Source organism: Rhinoderma darwinii, chromosome 4 (genome assembly GCF_050947455.1).
Source record: "Rhinoderma darwinii isolate aRhiDar2 chromosome 4, aRhiDar2.hap1, whole genome shotgun sequence".
In the NCBI taxonomy this organism is placed as follows: Eukaryota; Metazoa; Chordata; class Amphibia; order Anura; family Rhinodermatidae; genus Rhinoderma; species Rhinoderma darwinii.
The window spans coordinates 72,676,585-72,703,561 of NC_134690.1; the positions used below are offsets into that span (position 1 = coordinate 72,676,585).

Here is a 26,977-nt window from a genome sequence, read left to right on the forward strand (position 1 = left end):
GAACATGTAGGCCATTCAACTTTACTACACTGCTTTTTAGCAGCTCCCATTGGATATTTGTCCATGAGCCTTTGACACGGCTAAATATTTCCTTTTTCATTTTCTTCAGCTTTGTACATTAGAGGCCATTATAACTTTGATAATTGAGGTCACTGTTAAGAAAACACATATCTAATGTTGCCAGATCTCCAAGGGGTTCAAAGAACATTTCTACCTCCCTTGTAATAAAAAGTGAAAAGCTATAGACCTTACTGACTAGTAGGAGAACAAATCACATTTTCTGGCATTGTAGGGCATTGTGGGGCACTAGCATCGTACTCTGCATGCACTGTAATAATGAATACCTGCCATACAGGCTATAGTAGCATATAATACACATCATCCTGCTCAGTATTATGAAGCAAATAAGATAAGTACAAATAAGTAATCCCATAGTTTATTATCCTGCACTTGCAATAGTGTCAAGGTCCTCATGTATTGCCCAATACAAAGCACTTACAGCCAACAAACCTTGTGTTCTCAATACATATTAGATTTTCAAGTATACATATCAGAGGTTGTGACAGGTTGATCACTTATGGGTCCCGAGTGGATCGTGGGCCAGGTGTCACTTTTACATTTATCCGCCTCCTCGGAACGCAGGTAAGGTTGAAAAGTGCGCGAGAGCTCGAGAACCATTGGCTCTGTGCCCGACGCATCATCACGCTGCTTTTCGCCCTATCATTGTGCTGCCAGCGTGAGCATGTCACGCTGCGCAGCATGTATTCCCAGCTGCTTGCTCCTGCCTCCTACCTCCACCTGCAGTTCTGAGTTGAGGTCTATCCACACTAGATTATGGTGGCACTCTGTAGAGTTGTTTTGGAGCTGGTCCCTGGGGTAGACTGACCATGATTGGGTGTGCTTGGGCGGGAATTGGGTGTGGGTAGAGGCATGGTTTTAAAAAAAAAACAATTGGTTTGTGCTACTGGATGTAAATATTGTGTAGTTTTGTATTCTGTTGTATATTCTGTAGTAGTAAAATAGTAATATCCATCCTGCGAAAGTGTCTTTTAAGACCCTAGAAATTACTCTGATAATTTACACACCATTCCCCATGGTCCTGTCGCAACTCGGTAACAAGTAGTTCTCAAGACCGTCCCAAGTTTCAACCATAGATCTCCACCTCTTGGCTACGCCTGCTGTAAAGTAACACACAGTGACAGTGCCTATGGTTACATATTCTGGACCCATAGCCACTGCGTGCCTCCGTAAAGACCATCACATCCCAGATTAAAGGAGTTTTATTGCATTCAAAACATGAGGTTTTTTTTTTTATTATTATTATTGCCACCATTTGTACAGCACACCTGTAAAAGGTTGGTCAGGTCATCCTCTTACCGGGTGCTTTTACCAGGTGTGCTTTACAAACGGTGGCAATAATAATAAAAATAACATCGCTGGAGTGTCACCTTAAAGATAAATAAAGCAAAGTTACATAAAGTGGACCTGCCAGCTCTCCTGACATGTCTGTTTTAAAAAATACTTCCATTCCCCATAAAATAATTGGAATTTTTCATTCCCCTTGTCAATGTGACGTGTCCCTACATAATCTGAGACTGTCCAATCAGTGCTAACAGTGTCAGACTGTAGAGACACACATTTTCAGGAGGTATAACAGAGGAACGACACACAGCAGAGTTTTAAGAAAATATTAATTTGAATTGTTATTTTATGTGATAATGTGTTTAATAAAACAGACCCGTCAGGAGAGCTGACAGATCCTCTTTTGAGGGGTTGTCCGGTTTTAGCAAATTAATGTTATCTTTTGTATAATTGAACTTTTCTAATATACTTTCTGTAATACTTCCTCACGATTTTCAAGATCTCTGCTTCTTTTTATTCAGTAAGAGCATTCATTTTATACATCCATTTGATACAATTCTGTCCATGGTCATGTGATGAACACACAGGTGCTGGGATCATTGGAAGACACAGCTCTGATACACATACTGTAACTGTAACGAGCCCTACACCTGTGTGTCTATCACATGACCATGGACAGAATTGAATCCACTATAAGGAAATAATAAATGTTTCTACTAAATAACAACAGGCAGAAATTTTGAAAACCGTGGGAATTAATGCAAAAACTATATTGGAAAATGGCATAACTTTTGTTTATACCAAATTTTTATTAATTTGCACTAACCGGACAACTCCTTTAATACTGAATGTATATTTCAACTATGCAAAATTGTAACCAGTTGTTCAGCAGTGGAATGAAATCTAAAGTATCTGGTGCCTTATCCTCTATTTAATTTTTTGCTTAGCCCAGAATATATCTGCCTACAATTTGAGTAAACAAGTACATACCAGATAAATCAGTGTTTTCTCACCAGGTTATTGGTAGCTGACGGCAAGCTATTGGATCAATACAAATAATCAGGGAACATTGTGGCTTTGAAGTCTAGTAGTTTTATGAAACACCATGTTTTCTAAATAGTCGTCTTGTAATTTTATTTATCATTTATTTGCTTTTTTTCTATCCTTACAAGTTCCAGACTTCCATCCTCTCTGACATACATGAGTCATGACCATCAGACCTGTTCTAGTGAAATCCAGTTATTGTATATATAATTTCATTCCAATCACTGGTGTCATGTCTGTGATATAACTTGCATTTCAGCCTCTGCATGTTAACCAGGCTTCTCTTTTAATTTCTATGATTGACAATGCTGTATTCATTGGTTACATTTCCATTTAACTTCACACAGTGGAGACACTTAAAAATCGTATACAAATAAAACCTGTGGCTTTGCTTAAAGTGAATGTCCACACTTGAACATGATTTTTTTTCTTTTATATATAAATAGGTGCAAAACGCTATACTGATTAATTTCTCAATATATCGTAATAGCGGTTGATTTCTGCTACAGAGCTCCAAATCCCAAGCAAAAACATATAAATTATACAATTTTGGATGCTTACGGCCACCACTAGGGGAAGTATAGTAGCATACTGTACAATTTAGACCTTGAACTCAATAATCAAACAGCATGTAGTAAGCCCCCCCCTAGTGGTGGCTGTAGAAAGCCAGCATTTTATAATTTAACCCCTAGTTGGACCAGGACGCAACTGTACGTTGTGGCAGGATGTTACGTCGCACACCACAACGTACAGATGCTGCGCAGTTCCCAGTGCACACCGTCGGTGACTGTGATTGCGATCACCACATTTTAGGGTTTTCTATCAGAATGGCAGACCCCACGATGAAATCGTGGAGTTTGCCGATTGTTGACATGGCAACCGCAGGCCAAACAATGGCTTCCGTGTCTGCCATGGACGGAGGCCTATCAGAACCAGCGTCAGGCTGGACCTGACTGGCTTCCTGTCAGAGTAACAGTAAGTCACTGAGTCGTTGCCGAAACACACTGTTGGTGACAGTGTGCATCAGGAATCGGGAGGTCAGCTGTCTCCGACAGCTGACACTCCACTGTTGCCGATCAGTGGTTCATCGCCGCTGAGTTTGGCAATTAACCCATTAAATGCGGCGATCGATTGCGATCACTGCATTTAGTGGGTTTGTAGCACATCGGCAGCCCCCATGCAATCGTGGGGGTTGCCGATGGTTGTCATGGCAACCAGAGGCCAGACAATGGCCTCCGTGTCTGCCATGCACAGAAGCCTATGAGAACCAGAGGCTGGTCCTCATAGGCTTACTGTCAGAGTGACTGTGACGTCACACTGACAGTTGGAATACATTACACTACGTAGGTAGTGTAATGTATTCTAGCAGCGATTAGTGCTGCAGGTCAAAAAAAAAAGTGTAACAAGTAAAAAAAGGTTAATAAAAATATTTTATAAAAGTGTAAAATAAAAGCTATACATTAAAATAACAAACACTGCTTTTTTTCCTATAATAAGTCCTTTATTATAGGAAAAAAATGAAAATGCTAAAAGAAAGTACACATATTTGGTAACACGGCGTACGGAACGACCCAAACTCTAAAACTATAATGTTATTTTTCCCCCACGGTGAACACCGCAAAAAATAAAAGAACAATGCCAGAATTGCTACTTTTTGGTCACCACCCCACCCAAAATATAGAATAAAAAGTGATCAGAAAGTTGCGTGTACCCCAAAATAATACCAATAAAAACTGCAACCTGTCCCGCAAAAAACAAGTCCTTACACAGCTTTTTTTTTACTGAAAAATAAAAGTTATGGCTCTCAGAATATGGTGACACAAAACATTTATTTTATTAAAAAAAAGTGATTTTATTGTGCAAACACAGCAAAATATAAATAAAACTATATACATATAGTATAACCGTAATCGCATCGACCCGCAGAATAAAGTAAAATGTAATTTATAGCGCACAGTGAACGACGTAAGAAATAAAGAATTTAAAACGCAAAAAAAAATCGCTGTTTTTCACCTTAGCTCTAAAAAAAATGTAATAAAAAGTGATCATAAAGTTGTATGTAACAAAAATTGTGCCAATAAAAACTACAGCTCATTCTGCCAAAAATAAGCCCTTACACAGCTCAATCAACGAAAAAAATAAAAAAGTTATGGCTCTCAGAATGTGGTGATACAAAACTATTATTATTTTTTAACAAATAGTTTTTTCTTTGCATAAGTAGTAAAATATAAAAAAAAACTATATAAATTTGGTATCACCGTAATCATATTGAGACGCAGATCAAAGTTAAGTTTTACCGCACGGTGAAAGCCGTAAAAACGAAACCCAAAAAACAATGAAGGAGTCACAGTATTTTCCAATTTCAGCCCGCAAAGAATTTTGTTTTCCGTTTCTTAGTACATTAAATGGTACTTTAAATGGTGTCAACAGAAACTACAACTCTACAAAAATAAGCCCTCACACCACTCTATTGACGGAAAAATAAAAAAGTTATGGCTCTTGGAAGGCGGGGAGTGAAAAACAAAAATGAAAAAGCAAAAGAAGGATCAGTCCTGAAAGGGTTAATTAATTTCTAATTAAACACATTTATGACCACATGTGGGGTATTGCCGTACTCTGGAGAAATTGCAAATGTTGGGTGGCTTTTTTTTCCTTTATCCCTTGTGAAAATGGTAATATTCAACATTTTAGTGGACAAAAATGTTGATATTCATTTTTATGGCCTAATTCCACTACATTCTACAAAAAACCTGTGGAGTCAAAATGCTAACTATACTCCTAGAAAAATTCCTTAAGGTGTGTAGTTTCCAAAATAGGGTCACTTTTGGGGGGTTTCCACTGTTTTGGTCCCTCCAGGGCGTTGCAACACAATATGACACCGAAAACCATTCCAGCTAAATCTGCCTCCAAAATCCAAATGGTGCTCCTTCCCTTCTGAGCACTGCTGTGGTATTGCCGTATTCGGGAGAAATTGCTTTACAAATGTTGGGGTGCTTTTTCTCTTTTATTGCTTGTAAAAATTAACAAATTCAGTTTTTTCAGTAAAAAAGTAGATTTTCATTTTCACAGACTAATTCTAATTGATTAAGCAAAAAATGCTAACTATACCCCTAGATAAATTCCTTGAGGGGGTGTAGTTTCCAAAATGGGGTCAATTTTGGGGGTTTCCACTGTTTTCGCAACACAAGACCTCTTCAAACCTGATATGGTGCCTAAAATATATTCTAAAATTAAAGAAGGGCCCAAAATCCACTAGGTGCACCTTTGCTTCTGAGGCCGGTGCTTCAGTCCATTAGCACACTAGGGCCACATGTGGGATATTTCTAAAAACTGCAGAATCTGGGCCATAAATATTGAGTTGCGTTTCTCTAGTAAAACTTTCTATGTTACAGACATTTTTTTTATTACAAATGAATTTCGGCAAAAAAAACAAAATTCTAAAATTTCACCTCTACTTTGTAATAAGACATGCCCGTTCTTTCTGCGGTCTGGGCTCCCGGGCCATGCAAGGACCGCAAAAACTACGGTCGCGTGCATGGCCCCATAGAAAAGAATGGGGCCGCATTTCTCCCGTGGATTTTCGGGGGAATTGCGGCCGCAAAAACAAGTTCGTGTGCATGGGGCGTTAGATGGCGTAGGGTGCTGTTCTGGGCTTGGGATTACGGTTTGTTTTAGGCGTAGGGTTTAGGTTTAGGTTTAGGTTTGAAAAAAAAAAAAACTTCAAAAAAACAATTAAAAAAAAGTTTAATTCTTTTAGTGTTCTTAGTTGATTAGGCTTCATGCACACGACCGTGCTCGTAATTACGACTCGTAATTACGAGCACGGCCGGGCACGGCCGGCCGTGGGCAGCCGGCCTCTTTTGAGAGCCGTGCTGTTATTATAAAGTATAGCAGCACTGCCCGTAAAATAGAAAAATAGAACATGTTCGATTTTTTTAACGGCATGGGCACCTTCCCGTGGGAAAACGGGAAGGTACCCGTGGGTAACAGAAGTCTATGAACCCGTTATTGCGGGTCGTAATTACGACCCGCAATAACGGGTGTTTTTACGGTCGTGTGCATGAGGCCTTAGTTGATAAAAAAAAAAATTGAAACCGCTACTTCCATTTATTATTTGCGGTTTAGACTGTATAATCATTATGGCTGCCAGAAGATACAGCATTGAGGAAGCCTATCAGATGCTATGCTCAGATACGGATTCTGCATCTGAAGTTGAGCTTTTAGGGTATGTGCACACGTAGTGACCAAAAACGTCTGAAAATACGGAGCTGTTTTCAAGGGAAAACAGACCCTGATTTTCAGACGTTTTTTGAGCAACTCACGGTTTTCGCTGCGTTTTTGCTGCGTTTTTTACGTCCGTTTTTGGAGCTGTTTTCATTGGAGTCTATGAGAAAACGAGGCTGTATTTTTACGCGTCGTCGTTTGACAGCTGTCAAACGACGACGCGTAAATGACAGGTTGTCTGCACAGTACGTCGGCAAACCCATTCAAATGAATGGGCAGATGTTTGCCGACGTATTGTAGCCCTATTTTCAGACGTAAAACGAGGCATAATACGCCTCGTTTACGTCTGAAAATAGGTCGTGTGAAACCAGCCTTACTTGAAAGCGACAGCGAAAGTGTCGCTTCAAGGGATTCTATGGATATGAGACCCAGCACCAGTGATATGGGAGACGGCGCAGTTACCACAACGTCCGTTCAAAGTGCAGCCCCTGAAATTGCACAACCCCACCAAACCGATTTAGTGTGGGAACCCACGAGTTTATTTTCTCCCACCATAAATGACTTTATTGCTACTCCTGGCATAAGTCCCAATGTCAGTAATTTTTCACCACTAAATTATTTTAATATTTTTATTACGGACCAAGTTTTGGAACATTTTGTGCAGGAAACAAATTTGTATGCCAGGCAGTACATTGCCAATAAGCCTTCGTCAACTAATGCCAGGTTGTGAAATCCCACAAATTTCAAAGGGCGTCTCTCATTCCGTCAATTCATACCCTCAAAAAGTGCAAAATACGGGGTAAAGATCTACAAGTTATGTGAAAGCACTACTGGCTACACATGTGCATTTAAGATCTACAAGGGTAAAGACAGTGAATTTAATCCACCAGGGTGCCCTCCAAATATTGGTACCACTGGTAAGATTGTGTGGGATTTAATTGGCCCTTTCCTACACAAGGGGTATCATGTATACACGGACAGTTTTTATACCAGTGTGCCATTGTTTAGCGCCCTTCATTGTGCCAACACCGGAGCCTGTGGCACAATACGCAGGAATCGCAAAGGTTTCCCACGTCAACTTGTGGATAAAAAACTACGAAAGGGGGAGTCATGCACTTTTCAAATTGAGAAGATGCTGGCTTTAAAATTTCGTGACCGCAAGGACGTCTACATGATCAGCACTGTCCATTCAAGTGCAACAGCAACTATTAGAGAACGTGGGGCCTCTGCAGATAGACAAAAGCCTGTGTATGTCATCGGCTATAACAAATTCAGGTTGCGATGCATTTGTCCTGTACAAAAAATCAGCGGGCAGGGCGACATTCTTTGAATCTCAGGAGAATGTGATTGAAGATCTCCTATTTCAATCTGCAGACCAGAGAGTAGTCCATGAGTCAGAGGATGTACACCGACTTGTTGAAAAAAATTTTTTACACCCCATCCCTTCAACATCTAACCAAAAATACCCCAAAAAACGGTGTCGGGTCTGCAGCAAACGAGGACAGCGAAGTGAGTCATGATATTATTGTTCCGCTTGTCCTTCCAACCCTGGTCTATGCATAAGTCCCTGTTTTGTCCTTATCAATACACTATGGGCTTTATTACAGTTTTGTTCGGGTTTTTGGTGGACCTCTTACACCCGACAATACTTCTAGAAATAGCGACATTAATTTGGGGAGTAGTGGTCCTTTACTGTATCTATACATACGGTGTGGGACACTGCCCCTTTATATATTCTACAGGTGATTGGTTGTTTTGTGCACATAGCGGTTCCTACCTTGCCGGGCAGGGGCTTGTTATGGTTTACCGCGTCACTTGGCACATTCGTCCCTTATATAGGGATTGATGGAGCTAAAGAGACGTTGTATGTCCAGTCACTTTGAATAATAAAGTCATTACAGCCCTACAAATTTTCTTTCATCCTGTGAACATGCTCTAGTTTTCCACATAGCTGGATACATTCTTCCTCCTTTTTTTTTGATATATTGCCTTTTTCCGCCAACAGTTTAATACATTTTCCCACTCTAACTTACTATATATCAGAGCGGGTTGATATACATAATGTCTATGGACTGACATGATTTCAGGACAGCTGCTTTCTTAGCACGACATAGTCATAGGGTGTAGAAACTGTTAGGGACATCTATTTCTCAATCTAGAAAAGTAGAATCCTCCCATTTTCAAAGCAAAATGTGTGTCCTGAGAGCCTCCGGGTGCTCCCTTCCTTTTGGGTCCTGCCGTGTGTCCAGGAAACACATTAGGGCAACAATGGGGATATTTTTGAACACAGGAGAAACAGGGTGATACATTTTCTGGTGCATTTCCTTATTCTCATGTCCTCTGTACAAGAAATCTGACCTTAAAATGACACATTTGTGAAAAAAAGTGAAATAAAATTTTCTTTCCACCTGCTTTGCATTAATTCCTGCGAAAACTGTGGGGTCAAAATACTTACAACACACCTAGATGAATACCTTAAGCGGTCTAGTTTTCAAAATGGGGTCATTTATGGGGAGTTTCTATCTTTTTGGCAGCTCAGTGCCTCTGTAAATGTGTAATGGGACCTGAAACATTTTCAAGCAAAATGTGTGTCCTGAAAGTCTTCGGGTGCTACCTCCCTTTCGGGCTCTGCCGTGTGTCCAGGCAACGCATTAGGGTCACAATGTGGGCATTTTTGAAAACAGGAGAAACAGGGTGATAGATTTTGGGGTGCATTTCTTCATTCTCATGGTCGCTTTACAAAGAAATCGGTCTTCAAAGTGATAATTTTATGAAAAAAGTGAAATTATATGTTTTTACGCCTGCTTTGCATGAATTCTTACAAAAAAAACTGTGGGGTCAAAATACTTACAACACCCCTTAATAAATACCTTAAGGGGTGTAGTTTTCAAAATGGTGTCACTTGTGGGGGTTTCCACCATTCTGACACCTATGAGCCTCTGAAAACCTGGCTTGGTGCAGGAAAACAAAATGTACTCCAAAATGTATAAAATCATTACTAAACTTGTAAGTCTTCTAAATTGCTCAAAAAAAAATTTTTTTTTCAAAAGTGCTGCCAAAATAGAGTAAAGCGATGGAAATATATATTTAATAAAAAAAATGTACAGTATGTATGTACATATGTGACATATTGCAGTTAAAAATAGGGAAAAATGATGATTTTTACAAAATGTCTTCAATTTTTCTATTTTTTCATTAATTTCCGCAAATCGTATCAGTCTACTTTTACCACTAAAATAAAGTACAACATGTGACGAAAAAACAATGTCAGAATTACTTGGATATTCAAAACTTTCGCACAGTTATTCTCTGATAAAGTCAGACATACCAGATTTAACAAATCTGGCTTGGTCATTAAGGTCTTTTCAGGCCCGGTCATTAAGGGGTTAAAGTCACTTCAGAACTGAACTGTAAAAAGTATTACGAACACCAATAGGAGTAGATTTGCAGGTAAAATATCTTTAATTTCTCATACCAGGGTGCAACGTTTCGGTCCAAACACAAACCTTTCTCAAGCACTAGAAATTCATGATAATAGGCACATATAAGTTATTTTCATGTAATTACATAGTATGTGATAGATAAAATAGTTAAGTATTGCAGAACATAAAGTATATACATATATACAAGGTAGGCGGAATCATACAATACAGGAAAAAACGGATCAAAGCAGTCACAAATCGAAGTCAATATTGTCTTGTATTGTGCATGCTTGAATAAAGTGAATAAACAGTTGCTGGATATGCTGTATGATTTCCAATGTGGCAGATAGAGGGGGTACACACCATGACGACCAGATCTCAGGTGAGATGAACACTGATTTACTACTAGTGGTAAATATATCCTCCCAGTCCCTAGGCCTGGCCCAAATACAGCTCCTCCAGAAAGGCCTATCATTTTGCCCATCATATAGGTACAATCTTTTCCAGCTGGACATGGATCTGAACAGATTCTTCAGCTCATTAAGACTTCGGGTACATTTCTCCAAAGAGGAGGAAACCCGAAAACCAGAAACCGTTACTAATCCCTTTCCAGCTTCGACCATCAGTTCGAAAATTCTAGGTTTGAGAAACAGGAACATGTTTTCTCCAGCTAAGAACTCCCCACCTCTTGAAACATTTATCAGGTTTGTCCATCAGGACATCAAGATTTTTTGTCACGACTTTAATTTAGGGTATTATTAAAGTCAAACAAACCTAAGAAACCTGGACGGACAGGCTCTCTCGTCATTAATTGAAGATAGAGAACTCATAATCAAAGTGGCTGACAAGGGCGGAGCCCTAGTCGTCATGGACAAAAGTTATTATGTATATCAAATAAACAGACAATTAAGTGATGAGACTGGGTACAACATCATTGACCACAACCCAACAAGCCGCATTGCAGAGAGGATTAGGGGCATCCTAGACCAACACTTACAAACAGGTACAATAGACCAAGGCACAGTCAATTATCTCACTAAACAACACCCAATCGGAGTAGATTTTACCTGCAAATCTACTCCTATTGGTGTGTGTAATACTTTCTACAGTCTATAGTGGGTTGGGCCCCTATTTATGCACCCTTCTTCAAAATCACCTGGTGCTATCTAAACCTACCTCGCATTCAGAACTGAACTAGCCTTTTGGAATTTTCTTGAAAATGAGAGATATTGCTGATAAAGTTCTAAAGATTGTAATGTCCCAAAAAAATAAAAGGATGTTCAAAAAACTATGCCAACATAAAGTAAACATATAGGAAATGTTAACTAGTAACTATTGTGTGTAGTATTACTATCTGTTTTACAAGCAGTTACATTTAAATTTAGAATAATGCTATTTTTTGCAAATTTTCATTTAAGTTTGGTGTTTTTCACAAATAAATAATAAATTTGTCGACCAAATTTTTTCACTAACGTAAAGCACAATATGTCTTGATAAAACAATTTTAGAATCACTTTGATAGGTAAGAGCATTCCAGAGTTATTACCACATAAATTGACACGTCAGATTTGCAAAAAATCGGCTGTGCCACAAGGCCAAAACAAGCTGCGGCATGAAGGGGTTAACATCTATGCAGGGGATTTGCAGCTCTTTATCTGAACAATAGAGCTCAGACCGGTATTAAGTTTTATTAAGAATTAGGCTGTGTTCACACAACCTATTTTCAGACGTAAACGAGGCGTATTATGCCTCGTTTTACGTCTGAAAATAGGGCTACAATACGTCGGCAAACATCTGCCCATTCATTTGAATGGGTTTGCCGACGTACTGTGCAGACGACCTGTCATTTACGTGTCGTCATTTGACAGCTGTCAAACGACGACGCGTAAAAATACAGCCTCGTCAAAAGAAGTGCAGGACACTTCTTTGGACGTTTTTGGAGCTGTTTTTTCATGGACTCCAATGAAAACAGCTCCAAAAACGGACGTAAAAAACGCCGCAAAAACGGCGCGAAAAACGCAGCGAAAAAAGCGAGTTGCTCAAAAAACGTCTGAAAATCAGGGGCTGTTTTCCCTTGAAAACAGCTCTGTATTTTCAGACGTTTTTGGTCACTACGTGTGCACATACCCTTAGTCAGCACACTTTTTTGGACCTAAACATGGTTTTTAGGGCTGTTTTACCCGAGCCAACTAATAGAGCAAACAAGTGTTCACAGCGCAACGATCAGCCGATGAACAAGTAAGCAAACGCTCTTTTATCGCCAGATTGTATCATTTTAAATGGCTTAAATATAATCGTTGTCAGCAGCACATCTCCCTGTGTAAACAGGGAGATGTGCTGCCGACAGGATAGAAGTGTTTGGGGACGAGCAATCTTAGTAAGGAGCTCTCGTCTCCATACATAGCTGCTTGTGAAAGGAGCCAGGGAGCGCCGATATACGAGCTGTCTCGTTGATTAGCGCTCATTTACTCTGCCCACATCGGGCCATGTATAAGTATCCTTAGTCTCATTTTTCTACGCAGCTTAGAAAATAAAACCAGGAATCTAGTTTATTATCAGGCTGGGTTCACACGACCTATTTTCAGACGTAAACGAGGCGTATTATGCCTCGATTTACGCCTGAAAATACGGCTCCAATACGTCGGCAAACATCTGCCCATTCATTTGAATTGGTTTGCCGACGTACTGTGCCGACGACCTGTAATTTACGCGTCGTCGTTTGACAGCTGTCAAATGACAACGCGTAAAATGACTGCCTCGTCAAAGAAGTGCAGGACACTTCTTTGGACGTTTTTGGAGCTGTTTTCTCATAGACTCCAATGAAAACAGCTCCAAAAACGGGCGTAAAAAACGCTGCGAAAACGCAGCGAAAAACGCCGCGAAACACGCGAGTTGCTCAAAAAACGTCTGAAAACCCGGGGCTGTTTTCCCTTGAAAACAGCTCTGTATTTTCAGACGTTTTTGGTCACTGCGTGTGCACATACCCTTAAGGGTATGTTCACACGGCGGGGGTCCGTAACGGCTGAAATTACGGGGATGTTTCAGCCTGAAAACATCCCCGTAATTTCAGCCGTACCGGCATGTGCAGGCGCTTGAACGCCGCGTCAATTACGGCCGTAATTAGCGCTGCTATTCATTGGAGTCAATGAATAGCGGCTCCAATTACGGCCAAAGAAGTGACAGGTCACTTCTTTGACGCGGGCGTCTATTTGCGCGCCGTCATTTGACAGCGGCGCGTAAATATACGCCTCGTGTGAACAGACAAACGTCTGCCCATTGCTTTCAATGGGCAGATGTTTGTCAGCGCTATTGAGGCGCTATTTTCAGACGTAATTCGGGGCAAAAACGCCCGATTTACGTCCGTAAATAGGCCGTGTGAACATACCCTAAAAGCAACATCACTGCTTTTATCTGATACCCCCTTTTAGATGATACATAATGCTCTACAAGGAATACATAGATCACCTTCTATTACCATAAACATTGTAAATAATTTTTTTTTCACTGAACATTTAAGGGCCTGTTCACATCAGCGTTTGGTTTCCGTTTTTTTTTACAGAAACAATAGTGTAGTAGACTACGCTATTGCTTTCGCAAAAAAAAACTGAAACTTTACGAAACGCAAACAAACGGAAACCAACTGCAACGGAAGAATTACCATTGAAATCTATGGTGATGCAAACAGAAGCTATGGTTTCCATTCTCCTTTCCGTTCATTGGTTCCTTTGACAGAAAGCTCTAATGGAACTGACGAACCGAAGCCCAACACTGATGTGAACAGGCCCTAAGTGAAATGAATATAATAATACTTCATATGCTGGATGTATGTATTATATTATACTAAAGTGTTGGCACTGAACAGAAACAAGAAAGTATCAAAACTGCTATGAATATGATGGATGCATCTCTTCATCACTGTCTGAAATGGCATTAGAACATACTTCTTGTGATGTAATACTCTACAATCTAGGCATGGAGCACCTGTACACACTTCCAGTGTTTACATCAACTAGAATCTGGGTGTGGTCTATTTGCACATGCTTCCTGTGGTGTCATGATATAGTTCTAACATATTATGACATCATCAGGCCAATAGGTATGTCTCACACCTTGACAAATGTGTCAGTCTTATCTCTTCACTGTACATTTGTCTTCTATTCCTAGATCATTGATAACATCTGATGCCCGGGCCCGTTACCATCCATAGAGGTCAGTGCTTTGCAGTAATTATATTTTCATTACTGAACTGTTCTGCAAATATGTGAACACAAAACGAAATTATTATTTTTTTCTTCGGGACAGTTTTTAAGAGAACAACAATAGTATCATCTAGAACATCTATGGTATCATCATTATAAACAACATTAATACCACCTATGATAACATAATCTTTAACCCCTTAAAGACCAGGCCATTTGAGTTTTTAATTTTTGTTTTTTCCTCCCCGCCTTCCAAAAGCCATAACTTTTCTATTTCTTCGACGACATAGCCATATGAGGTCTTGTTTTTTGTGGGACAAGTTGTAGTTTTTCATGGCATCATTTCTTGTTCCACGTAATGTACTGGGAATCTGAAAAACAATTATTTGTGGGGTGAAATCGTCAAAAAACAGCGATCTCACCATTTTTTCGGGGGCTTTGTTTTTACAGCATCCATTAGGCAGTAAAAATGACATATTCACCTTATTCTACAGGTTGATACGATTACGGCGATACCACATTTATATGTTTTGTTTTATGTTTTACCAATTTAAAATAAAACTATTTGCTAAAAAAAAAAATGTTTTATGTCGCCATATTCTGAGAGCCATAACTTTTTTTATTTCTCCATCAATTTAGAGGTGTGGGGGCTTACATTTTGCAGGGTGAGCTGTAGTTTTTACCGATACCATTTTGGGGTACATGCGACTTTTTGATCACTTTTTAGTCCTTTTTTTTGGACAGCTAAGGTGACCAATAAACATAAACCTGCATGTTTTATATATTTATTTTTTACATCGTTCACCGAGCGGGTTAAACAGCGCTATATTGTGATAGTTCTGACTTTTATGGACGTGGCAATTCCAGTTATGTTAAAGAGACTCTGTCACCACATTATAAGTTCCCTATCTCCTACATAAGGAGATCGGCGCTATAATGTAGGTGACAGCTGTGTTTTTTATTTAGAAAAAATATCTATTTTTACCACTTTATGAGCGATTTTTAGCTTTATGCTAATGAGTTTCTTAATACCCAAGTGGGTGTGTTTTTACTTTAGACCAAGTGGGCATTGTACAGAGGAGTGAATGACGCTGACCAATCAGCGTCATACACTTCTCTCCATCCATTCACACTGCACTAGCGATATAGCTATATCGTTATGTGCAGCTACATACACACAGTATAACATTACTGCAGTGTCCTGATAATGAATATACATTACCTCCAGCCAGGACGTCATGTGTACTCAGAATCCTGACACGTCTGAATCTTTTATGTGAGATTTTCAGCAAGGCAAACGTAATCTCGTTTACATCATAATCTCGCAAGATTACATTTCCCTTGCTGGTAATCTCACAGAAAAGATTCAGACGTGTCAGGATTCTGAATACACATGACGTCCTGGCTGGAGGTAATGTATATTCATTATCAGGACACTGCAGTAATGTTATACTGTGTGTATGTAGCTGCACATAACGATATAGCTATATCGCTAGTGCAGTGTGAATGGATGGAGAGAAGTGTATGACGCTGATTGGTCAGCGTCATTCACTCCTCTGTACAATGCCCACTTGGTCTAAAGTAAAAACACACCCACTTGGGTATTAAGAAACTCATTAGCATAAAGCTAAAAATCGCTCATAAAGTGGTAAAAATAGATAATTTTTCTAAATGAAAAGCACTGCTGTCACCTACATTATAGCGCCAATCTCCTTATGTAGGAGATAGGGCACTTATAATGTGGTGACAGAGCCTCTTTAACTTTTTTTAACCCCTTAGTGACCAACAGTACGCCTTTTTACGTTCCTCACTAATGGGCTTTAGGCTAATGCGACGCCTTTTAACGTGATCGCATTAGCCTAAAGTAGCGCCGAAATTAAAGATCTGAGCTCTGTTCTCTCAGCTACCGGAGGTAGCTGAGAGTTCGGGGCAACGACCAGAGACCATAACGAGTGGTCTCTGGTCACGTGATCGCCGTGAATCGCTATTTCACGGCGTTCACGCTAAAGCGGCAGATAATCGCCATTTCTCTCTCCTCTCATGGAATAACTCCTTAGAGAGGAGAGAGAACGGGTAATTAGTGCGCCCCCCTCCCACGTCCGATCCCCCCCCCGTCCGATTCCCCTTCATGTCCGATTCCCCCCCCCGGTCCGATCCCCCCCCACGGTCCGATTCCCCCCCCCCAAAATGGCGCCCGAGTGCGCTTTGCATATCTTACCTGTGTCGTCATCTGGCACAGCAACAATCAGGGACCGTTGTGACTGGTCCCTGATCAGGTGATCTCTGTGATAAAACCACAAAATCACAGAGATCACTGACAGTTATTTTCATAACACAGCCAGGACATGGGCTGTGTTTCTCTCTCCTCCCATTGTAGTTGTTCTGAGAGGAGAGAGAAATCAGTCTAAGTCCTGTGCTGTGAAGAAAGAAAAAGTGAAAAAAAATCATCGTTCTTATACACATATATATATATATAATATATAAAATCTATATTAGCGTCAGCGCTAGATTAGCATCAGCGCTAGTTTAGCGTTAGTGCTAGTTTAGCGTTAGTTCTAGTTTAGCGTTAGTGCTAGTTTAGCGTTAGTTTAGGTTTAGTGCTAGTTTAGCGTTACTTTAGGGTTAGGGCTAGTTTAGCGTTCGTGTTTAGGGCCGTTTAGAATTAATTTTACGTCTGTTATATAAAAAAAAAAATATATAAAAAAAATATATATATAAAAAATAAATAAAATTTGTGTCGTTTTTAGCATTTTAGGTTTACTTTAGGGTTAGGACTTATAGGGCATATATATATATATATATATATATATATAGATATATATAGATATATATATACATACACATATCTATAAAATATGTCTCAGCGAATGTACAGCGCAGAGCAAGCCTACGCCTTGCTATGTTCCGACACTTCTGAAAGCGAAACAGACACCGCTTCAGAATTTGTTCCAGACAGTGACAGTGACGATTCTAATTCCACCGCTGAACCCCGTAGTCCTATGGTGGTGGATACGTCAGTCGCTGTAGAGGTGTCAAGTGCAGGGCCGAGTGTTGCAGTCCCTCCCGTGATGTGGGATCCTGCACTATCATTTTTCCCCCAAGTACCCCAATTTGAAGCGACCCCAGGAATTAGTGTCGACGTCCAAAATTTTACCCCCTATAATTTTTTTAATTTATTTATATGTGATACGGTCCTAGACTTGATAGTCCAGCAGACTAATCTGTATGCTAGGCAGTTTGTTCTACAAAAGCCTGCGTCTATGTACTCCAGAATGTGGAGCCCCACAAGTGTCCCAGAAATAAAAAAAAATTTAGGCATTACCCTCAATATGGGTTTGGTTAAAAAACCCTCTGTCCGTTCCTACTGGACTTGTAGTGCTGTCCACGCTACCCCTGTATTTGCAGCAGTGATGTCCAGAAACCGCTATGAGGCCCTAATGCGATTCATGCATTTTACTGACAATTCCCAAGTCCCCCCAAGAAGTGACCCAGCCTATGATCGGCTTAATAAATTAAGGCCATTAATCACCCTTCTAAATGATTTATTTTTAAAGTTGTACACTAAAAATTTGTCTGTAGATGAATCGCTCATGAGCTTCAAAGGGCGTCTTTCCTTTCGTCAATTCATCCCTTCCAAACGACCCAGATATGGGGTGAAATTGTACAAAGTGTGCGAGAGCACAACGGGTTACACCTGCGGTTTCAAAATCTATGAAGGCAGGGACTGCCAAATTCATACCCCAGGCTGCCCAGAAACTATTGGCACCTCTGGCAAAATTGTGTGGAACCTAATGGAGCCATTTCTGCACAAGGGGTACCACGTCTATACAGACAATTTTTATACCAGCGTTGCCCTTTATAAAGCCCTCCATGCTGCAAATACAGGGGCCTGTGGGACAGTACGGAAGAACAGAGTGGGACTCCCACAACAGTTGGTGTCCAGGCGTTTGGGAAAAGGAACATCCATGGCCCTTGCAAGTCAGGAATTGCTTGCAGTGAAGTGGGCCGACAAGAAGGATGTCTACATGCTGTCCACCGTACACACGGACACCACTGTGGCAATTACGGAGAGGGGGGCTACCACTGCAAAGCAGAAACCTGTCTGTGTAACAGACTACAACAAATTTATGGGGGGTGTAGACCTTTCCGACCAGATGCTTCAGCCTTACCTGGTGAAGCGCAAAAATAAGGCCTGGTACAAAAAGGTAGCAATCTACCTCATCCAGGTTGCTACCTATAACAGTTTTGTTATTTTCAAAAAAGCCCAAGGAACGCTCACTTTCCTTCAATTTCAGGAGAAGGTCATTGAGCATCTCCTTTTTGAGTCCACTATACCGGCACAATCCTGCGAATCTGAGGATGTGCGCAGGCTTTCAGAGCGCCACTTTTTACACCCTATTCCCTCCACTGAGACCCAAAAATATCCCCAAAAAAGGTGTAGGGTATGTAGCAAGCATGGCAGGAGGAGGGATACCCGCTTTTATTTCCCCATGTGTCCATCAAAACCAGCCCTTTGTAACTACCCCTGTTTCGAAACCTTTCACACGGTTGCAAATTACTAGAATTTAACACAAAAAAAAAAAAAAATGGGTTGGGGGCCTTTTTAGGGAGTCAATTTCTTTATATTTTCTTTTTACTTCGTGGGCTTTCCAAGTAGGGATTATTTCTTGTGGGAGAGGTTGTAGAGCACATTTTTTTCAGACCGTGAAACTAATTTTACCCCTTATGATTTTTTTTATTTATTTGTGGGTGATCAAGTGCTGGAATTAATTGTCCAGTACAAAATCCCACATCCACAATTTTTTTATTTTGACTGTTCTTATGACTATGTCCTGCCACATACAGCTGTTACATTCCTAATTCTGTACCGTGATATGGGCATGATCTTTTTTTTTATTTGGAGGATCTCTAATAATTGAGCTGTTCCTTATCAATACACCATGGGCTTTGTTACGGTTCTTCTGGAAATACTGACATCATTTTGGGGATTAGTGATCCTTTACTGTTAATATAGATGGTTTTGGACACTGTCCCTTTATATATTCTGTAGGTGATTGGTTGTTTTGTGCACATAGCGGTTCCTACCTTGCCGGGCAGGGGCCTGTTATGGTGTACCGTGTCACTTGGCACATTCGTCCCTCATAAGGATTGATGGAGCTAAAGATACGTTGTACAACCAGTCACTGAAAAAAAAAAACCTTGTCTTGACAGCCCTGCAGGTGTTCTTCTATCTAGTGAACAGACTCGAGTTTGCAACATAGTTGGATACATTTTCCTCCATTTGTTTGAAGATATTGGCCGTCACTCCAGTACAGTTTATTTTTTCCTCTCTGACTGATTTTATATTAGGACAGAATTCTGTCCACAATGACATCATAATGGCACCAACTGCTTCTTCAGCAAGCCATAGTCATAAGTACAGGCAAATACGTCTATAGCGACATGAATCCGTTATGAATACACGGCTTCACTTCTATTCTGTGCCGCACAAATTTATTAATGTGGCATATTTCTAACAAAATAACCTTCTACCACGTCTCCTCTATTTCATGTGGAAACGTAATAAGAGTTTGAAGAAAACATTATATACCCATAGTGTCTGAAATGATACCCATTATTTCCTCCTTTAAAAATTTTTGGTCCGCATGCCCACTACACCACTAGATGAATACCTTTAGGGGTTTAGTTTTTAAAATGGGGTCATTTCTGCGTGTTTTTTTTTTTTTGTTCAGGCAGCTCAATGCCTCTAAATGCATGATATGGGGCCTAGAATTTATTCAATTGTGCCCTGAAAGCCAAAGGGTGCTCCCTCTCTTTTTGGCCCAGCCACACGTCTAATAAGCAGATTGGGGCAACAATGGGAGTATTTTTGAAAACAGGAGAAACCGGGTGATAGATTTTGGGGTGTGTTTATTCATTCTCATGGTCTCTTTACAAAGAAATCGGTCTTCAAATTGATACTTTTATATAAAAAGTGATTTTTTATTTTATTTCACCAGCTATGCATTAAATTTAGCAAAAAACTGTGGGGTCAAAATACTCACTACACCCCTAGATAAATACCTTAAGGGGTCTAGTTTTCTAAATGGGGTCGTTTATGGGGAGTTTCTATCGTTCTGGTAGTTCAAAACCTCTCCAAATGTACAGTGGGGCCTAAAACATTTTCAAGCAAAATATGAGTCCTGAAAGCCTCCGGGTGCTCCCTCCCTTTCGGGCCCTGCCGTGTGTCCAGGCAACGAATTAGGGTCACAATGGGGGCATTTTTGAAAACAGGAGAAACAGGGTGATAGATTTTGGGGTGTGATTCTTCATTCTCATGGTCGCTTTACAAAGAAATCGGTCTTCAAAGTGATACTTTTATATAAAAAGTGATTTTTTATTTTATTTCACCAGCTATGCATTAAATTTAGCAAAAAACTGTGGGGTCAAAATACTCACTACACCCCTAGATAAATACCTTAAGGGGTCTAGTTTTCTAAATGGGGTCGTTTATGGGGAGTTTCTATCGTTCTGGTAGTTCAAAACCTCTCCAAATGTACAGTGGGGCCTAAAACATTTTCAAGCAAAATATGAGTCCTGAAAGCCTCCGGGTGCTCCCTCCCTTTCGGGCCTTGCCGTGTGTCCAGGCAATGCATTAGGGTCACAATGGGGGCATTTTTGAAAACAGGAGAAACAGGGTGATAGATTTTGGGGTGTGTTTCTTCATTCTCATGGTCGCTTTACAAAGAAATCGGTCTTCAAAGTGATACTTTTATGCAAAAAGTTAAATTATATTTTTTTATGCCTGCTTTGCATGAATTCTTACAAAAAAACTGTGGGGTCAAAATACTTACAACACCCCTTAATAAATACCTTAAGGGGTCTAGTTTTCAAAATGGGGTATTTGTGGGGGTTTCCACCATTCTGACACCTATGAGCCTATGAAAACCTGGCTTGGTGCAGGAAAACAAAATGTACTACAAAATTTATAAAATTATTACTTAAATTGTAAGTCTTCTAAATTGCTCAAAAAATATTTTTTTTTTCAAAAGTGCTGCCAAAATAGAGTAAAGAGATGGAAATATATATTTAATAAAAAAAATTGTACAGTATGTGTGTACATATGTGACATATTGCAGTTAAAAATAGGGAAAAATGATAATTTTTACAAAATTTCTTCAATTTTTCAATTTTTTAAGTTATTTCCGCAAATCGTATCAGTCTACTTTTACCACTAAAATAAGGTACAACATGTGATGAAAAAACAATGTCAGAATTACTTGGATATTCAAAACTTTCACAGAGTTATTCTCTGATAAAGTCACACATACCAGATTTGACAAATTTGGCTTGGTCATTAAGGTCCAAACAAGCTTGGTCACTAAGGGGTTAACATTGCTTTAGGGAAAAAAATGGCAAAAAGTAATTTTTTTAAACCTTTAATATTTTATTTTTTTGGAACAAAAATATTTATTTAACTGTTTTGTACTTTCTTTATTAGTCCCCCTATCGGACTTGAAGCAGCTATCGTTGGATCGCTTGCATGATGTACTGCAATAACAATGTATTGCAGTATATTGTGATTCTGACAGTCTCCTTTGAAGCTCTGCCGGAGGCATGGCTTCAAAGGAGTACAAAGATGGCAGACCCGGGGGTCTTTATTGGGCCCCAGGCTGCCATAACAATCGCTGTAAAAGGCCAATCGTGCCAAGGGGGCCACAATGGCGTGTTTGAGTAGGTGCCCCCTGATCCTAACAATTTAAATGCTGCGGTCGTGATTGACTGCGGAATTTAACCCATTAGTGACCGGCCCATAGTGTTTCTACGTTGGTCACTAACGGGCCTTATTCCGATGCAATATAATTTTTACGTCGCTGCATCGGAATAAGTAAACAGAGCAGGGAGTTGTCAAATCTTCCTGCTCTCAGATGCTAGAGGCTGCTGAGGGCTGGGGGCGTCCCTGCTGTAACGTGTGAGATCGAATTTAGTATCGATCTCACCCGTTTAACCCCTCAGATGCGGTGCTCAATAGCGTGCACCACATCTGAGTGGTTTTGAAGAGAGGGAGGGAGCTCCCTCTCATCCTACCGACACCCGGCAATAAGATCACCGAGTGTCTGTGTCTCCGATGGCAGCCGGGGGCCTAATAATGGCCCCCAGGTCTGCCCGTAGCGAATGCCTGCTAGGTCATGCTGGAGGCATGACCTAGCAGATGCCTGTCTGTTTTAAACGGACAGGCAGTAATACACTGCAATACAAAAGTATTGCAGTGTATTATAATAACGATCGGAGAATCACATATTAAAGTCCCCTAGTGGGACTAGTAAAAAAGTAAAAAAAACGTTTAATAAAGTTAATTTAAAAAAAAGTGAAAAAAAAAATGAAAAACCCGACTTTTTCCCCTTACAAACTGCTTTACTATTAAAAAACCAAAATAAAATAAAAAAATTACGCATATTTGGTATTGCCGCGTCCATAACGACCCCGACTATAAATCTATTACGTTATTTAACCCGCACGGTGAACGGCGTAAAAAAAAACAAAAAAAAACAATGGAAAAATTGCTGTTTTCTGTGAATCCTGACTTTAAAAAAATGTGATAAAAAGTGATCAAAAAGTTGCATCTACTCCAAACTGGTACCAATAAAAACTACAAGTCTTCCCGCAAAAGCCCTCATAAAACTGCATCGGCGGAACAATAAAAAAGTTATGGCTCTTCAAATATGGAGACTGTGTAAAAGTACTAAAACATACAAAAACTATAAAAATGTAGTTTCGTTGTAATCGGAACAACCTGCTGAATAAAGTTATTGTGTTATTTATACCACACGGTACACGGCGTAGATTTAGGATGCAAAAAAGTGTGGCAAAATTTCAATTTCTTTTATATTCCCCCCCAAAAAAAGTTCATAAAAGTTAATCAATAAATAATATGTACCTCAAATTGGTGCTATTAAAAAAATACAACTTGTTCCGCAAAAAGCAAGACCTTATACAGCTATGTCGACGCAAAAATAAAAAAGTTATAGGTCTTGGAATGCGATGATGGAAAAACGTAAAAAATAGCTTTGTCATTAAGGTTTAAAATAGGCCTGTCATTAAGGGGTTAAGGTGTTAAACGGGCGGAATCAAAGTGATCTTTGATTCCGCCCATTGCAGTGAGGTGTCGGCTGTATAACACAGCCATCACCCACTGTGTATGGAGTGAGCTCAGCCAGTGAGTCCGCTCCATACTTCCCCTTAACGGCTGCCACGTACCAGTACGTGACATTTTGTTAAAGTGTTAATATCATCTATAATAGCAATCTATAACACCATTTCTAATAACATCTATAATAGCATCATCTATAACACCATCTTTAATATCATCTATGGTAGAATTTTGATAGCATCTTAAATTCTCATGAATACTCTTCCATAGATGAAACTTTTGTTTGGAGAACAGGAGAAAGATTTGGTAAGTTTTGTGAAAGTGATTAAAATGTGTTTAAGTGACTCCATTTTGTGGCATCCATCTTGTATATCTGGCATCCATTTTATGGTTAAGAAGTCATTTGTTCCTTTAAAAAAATATAATTGTGCTAGGATTGTTTAAGCTTTCTGACTTCCTCTGTTTCTTATCTGAGTCTGTTACAAGAATGTATGTTCTGACCTTGTACTTGTAACTTTATAAAAAGGTCTTTCATGAAATTGAACGGACCGGAAGATAACATTGTATTCTTGCCTGAGAAATGGTTTAATTCAATTGTAGGTATTGGCTTGACGTAAGCATTTCATGGGAATTATAGTTTTACATTTAAGCTTTTTTGCCTGTGATTGGCTCAGTATGAACATCTTCTCATTGTATGCTATTTGCTGAACCAGAGCTAACGTCACATTGTAAACGATTGGCTGAAATCAAGTCTACTCCCTTTTTGAAAAATATTATTTTAATTGTTTTTATCAATAAAGTCAGAGAAGTATTTTTGGGTATACAAGCATGGTCTTTGTGTCTCTTACTTCTCTCCGATATATCGATATAACCTATGATTTGGATCTGGCTAAATTTACTGGGCAGGTATTAGTTGACATACCCATTTAAAACCCTCAGTCTAATATATTTTGGCAATGATTGCGTCAACAGTTTTATGTAAATAAATGGAAAAAATGTATAGTTGGGGTAAGACTCTTCTATGTGTGGGGGTCACAGTCTGGTCTCTATTGGGTCTTTATGTATTTGTTTTTGTGTTGTTGTCTCTTTTAAATGGTCTTTATTATTTCCAGATTGTTCTATGTTTTTTTTTCCTTTTTTTAAATGTTTCGTTCTAAAATAGGATCTGACTATTCTAGACCTGAAAATTGAGAAATATTAGAACAAATTTCAGCCCATCTCATTAAAAGTTGCAATCAGGACTCAACTTTCCATCTGGCAATTCTGGCAAATGTCGGATAGGCCATGGTTTCCAGTGGGCCGCTCTCCTACTCATCCCCGTCAGACTTCTATAGCTCCTCCACTTCCTCTCTGACCTGTCTCTGCATGGGTCAGTTACCCTACCCCTGCAGTCTCGCTTATGCTCCTGCTAGATATGATATCACAGCAACGGTTAGGACCTCTTGGGATAAGGTAGGGCCTCCCACATTACAATAATGTTTTTAACAGGAAGCAGCGGCAGTGTGTCTACACGTGTATACAGATGAAGAGAGAGGAGTGAGGGATTTCAGAATAAGACTGTATGTTGGAAGGGACTGAAGGTATGGAAAGTATGTTTTTTCATGGGATTGTATGTTGAAGGGGACTGAAGGGAAGGATGTAGAAAGGGGATGAATGGAGAGGAGTGATTTTTTTCTTAAAATAAAACTGTATTTGTTTAAAGGGGGGAACGGATGGTAATGATGTTTTCTATATGGCACTATAAGTTGGAGATAGCTGAAGGGAGGGGAATGATGATTTCACATGGGACTGTATGTTGGAGGGGGCAGAAAGGAGGGGAAGGATATTTTGCAAATATGACTGTATATTGGAAAGAGGGTGAAGGGAGGGGAGTGATGTTTTTTTAACATAGGACTGTTTGTTGAAGGGGACTAAATGGAGGGAAGTGATGTTTTTTACATAGGATTGTATTTTTTAGGTGGCTGAAGGGAGAAGAGTGAGGTTCTGCACATGTGACTGTATGTTGAATTAAGATGAAGGGGGTAGTGATATATTTTTTTATGTTGAACTGTATGCTAGAGGGGCTGAAGGGAGGGGAGTGATGTTTTTTTAACATAGGACTGTTTGTTGAAGGGGACTAAATGGAGGGAAGTGATGTTTTTTACATAGGATTGTATTTTTGAGGTGGCTGAAGGGAGAAGAGTGAGGTTCTGCACATGTGACTGTATCTTGAATTAAGATGAAGGGGGTAGTGATATATTTTTTTATGTTGAACTGTATGCTAGAGGGGCTGAAGGGAGGGGAGTGATGTTTTGGAAATACCAATGTATGCTTGAGGGGGCTGAAGGGAGTTTTTTTTGCATGGGACTGTATTTTAGAGCGGGCTGAAAGTAGGGAAGTGATGTTTTGCACATGGGACTGTATGTTGTAAGAGATCACTGTTGCAACCTGTGCTAGGGATTTAATCAGCCCTAGGAAAGGTGAGCCTCGCTGTTCTGCTCCACTATGTTTTTGCTGCTTGGCTATCAGTCTGGCCCTGGTTGCGATATGTAAGGCTGGACTGACTACCGTCTTCACATCATCTAAAGCTCCTTCCACTTCTCCTCATCATTCTGGACCTCCATCGATCCTTTTAATAAAGAAGACATTTTTCCTTTCCCTTTTCCCATCCCTTGGTTGAACTTGATGGACATGTGTTTTTTTTTTTTTCAACCGTACAAACTATGTAATGACAGCTGCAAGTACTATAATGATCATCAGACTAAGTGTATCATTTTTCCAGAATTTCATCATCCTTGACAGAACATACCTTCAAAGATGGTGACGTTCCACAAGTGTCTTCATGCTCCAAGATGCTAGATCCTCCTGCCTCCAGAAATCAGCAAGAATGTCTAAAAAAATGACTGTGACATAATGCTGCAAATAAAGAAATGTTTTCTACACTATCAGTGTCTTTTGTTTTACAGGGTAAACAATAGACTTGAACATAATTTAGTTAGGGAACCTCTAAGAGTAATTCTTCATATCAAACCTACCTCCTACTTTATTAGCCCTTTGTGTAAAACATAGGGTAATAGCTACTCTTTTAGTAAATATTTCCATATTACATATGCATCTTTGTCATCTGTGGAGTACTTAGAATACAGGAGGCACTATAACAACGATTAACATGGGCACCCAAATATGGTTTTGCATTTTGTCAGTCAGAAAAGAAGGGCCTGCTGTTTGTTTTTTCCTTGATGCTCTTTCCAGGACCCATGGGCCAATTTCCCCCTTTTACTAACAATGCATTTCCTCTGGAAAGGGAAGTCCTGATGTAATGTACTTACCTCTCTGTGGTCCAGTGCCGTCTCTCCCTGCCAGCCACTGCCGCAATGAGACTCTTGTCAGGGTTGGAAGGGATGTCGGATGGTGCAATAATCTGCTTGGGAACTCATGCAGATCAGGGTAATGATTCCTACAACTGAACAAGCTAGTTATAGAATTCTATGTCTCTGCCTCTACTACGATAAGACCGGACACCAAATCATTGCCTGTTCCAGGCGTTAACAGACAAGACTTCAGTGCATGGGTGAGCCCAGAGAATCTTACCTAGGCGCACATGTATTCCATACTGT

At 39.8% G+C, this 26,977-nt stretch overlaps 1 long non-coding RNA gene across 1 annotated transcript; it reads left to right on the plus strand.

The window, feature by feature from the left end:
- Positions 1-14,184: 14,184 nt before the first annotated feature.
- Positions 14,185-26,302, plus strand: LOC142760728 (uncharacterized). Its single transcript, XR_012883377.1, has 4 exons — positions 14,185-14,261; positions 23,652-23,687; positions 24,544-24,833; positions 26,143-26,302. It is a non-coding gene; the product is annotated as an uncharacterized LOC142760728 (long non-coding RNA).
- Positions 26,303-26,977: the final 675 nt, after the last annotated feature.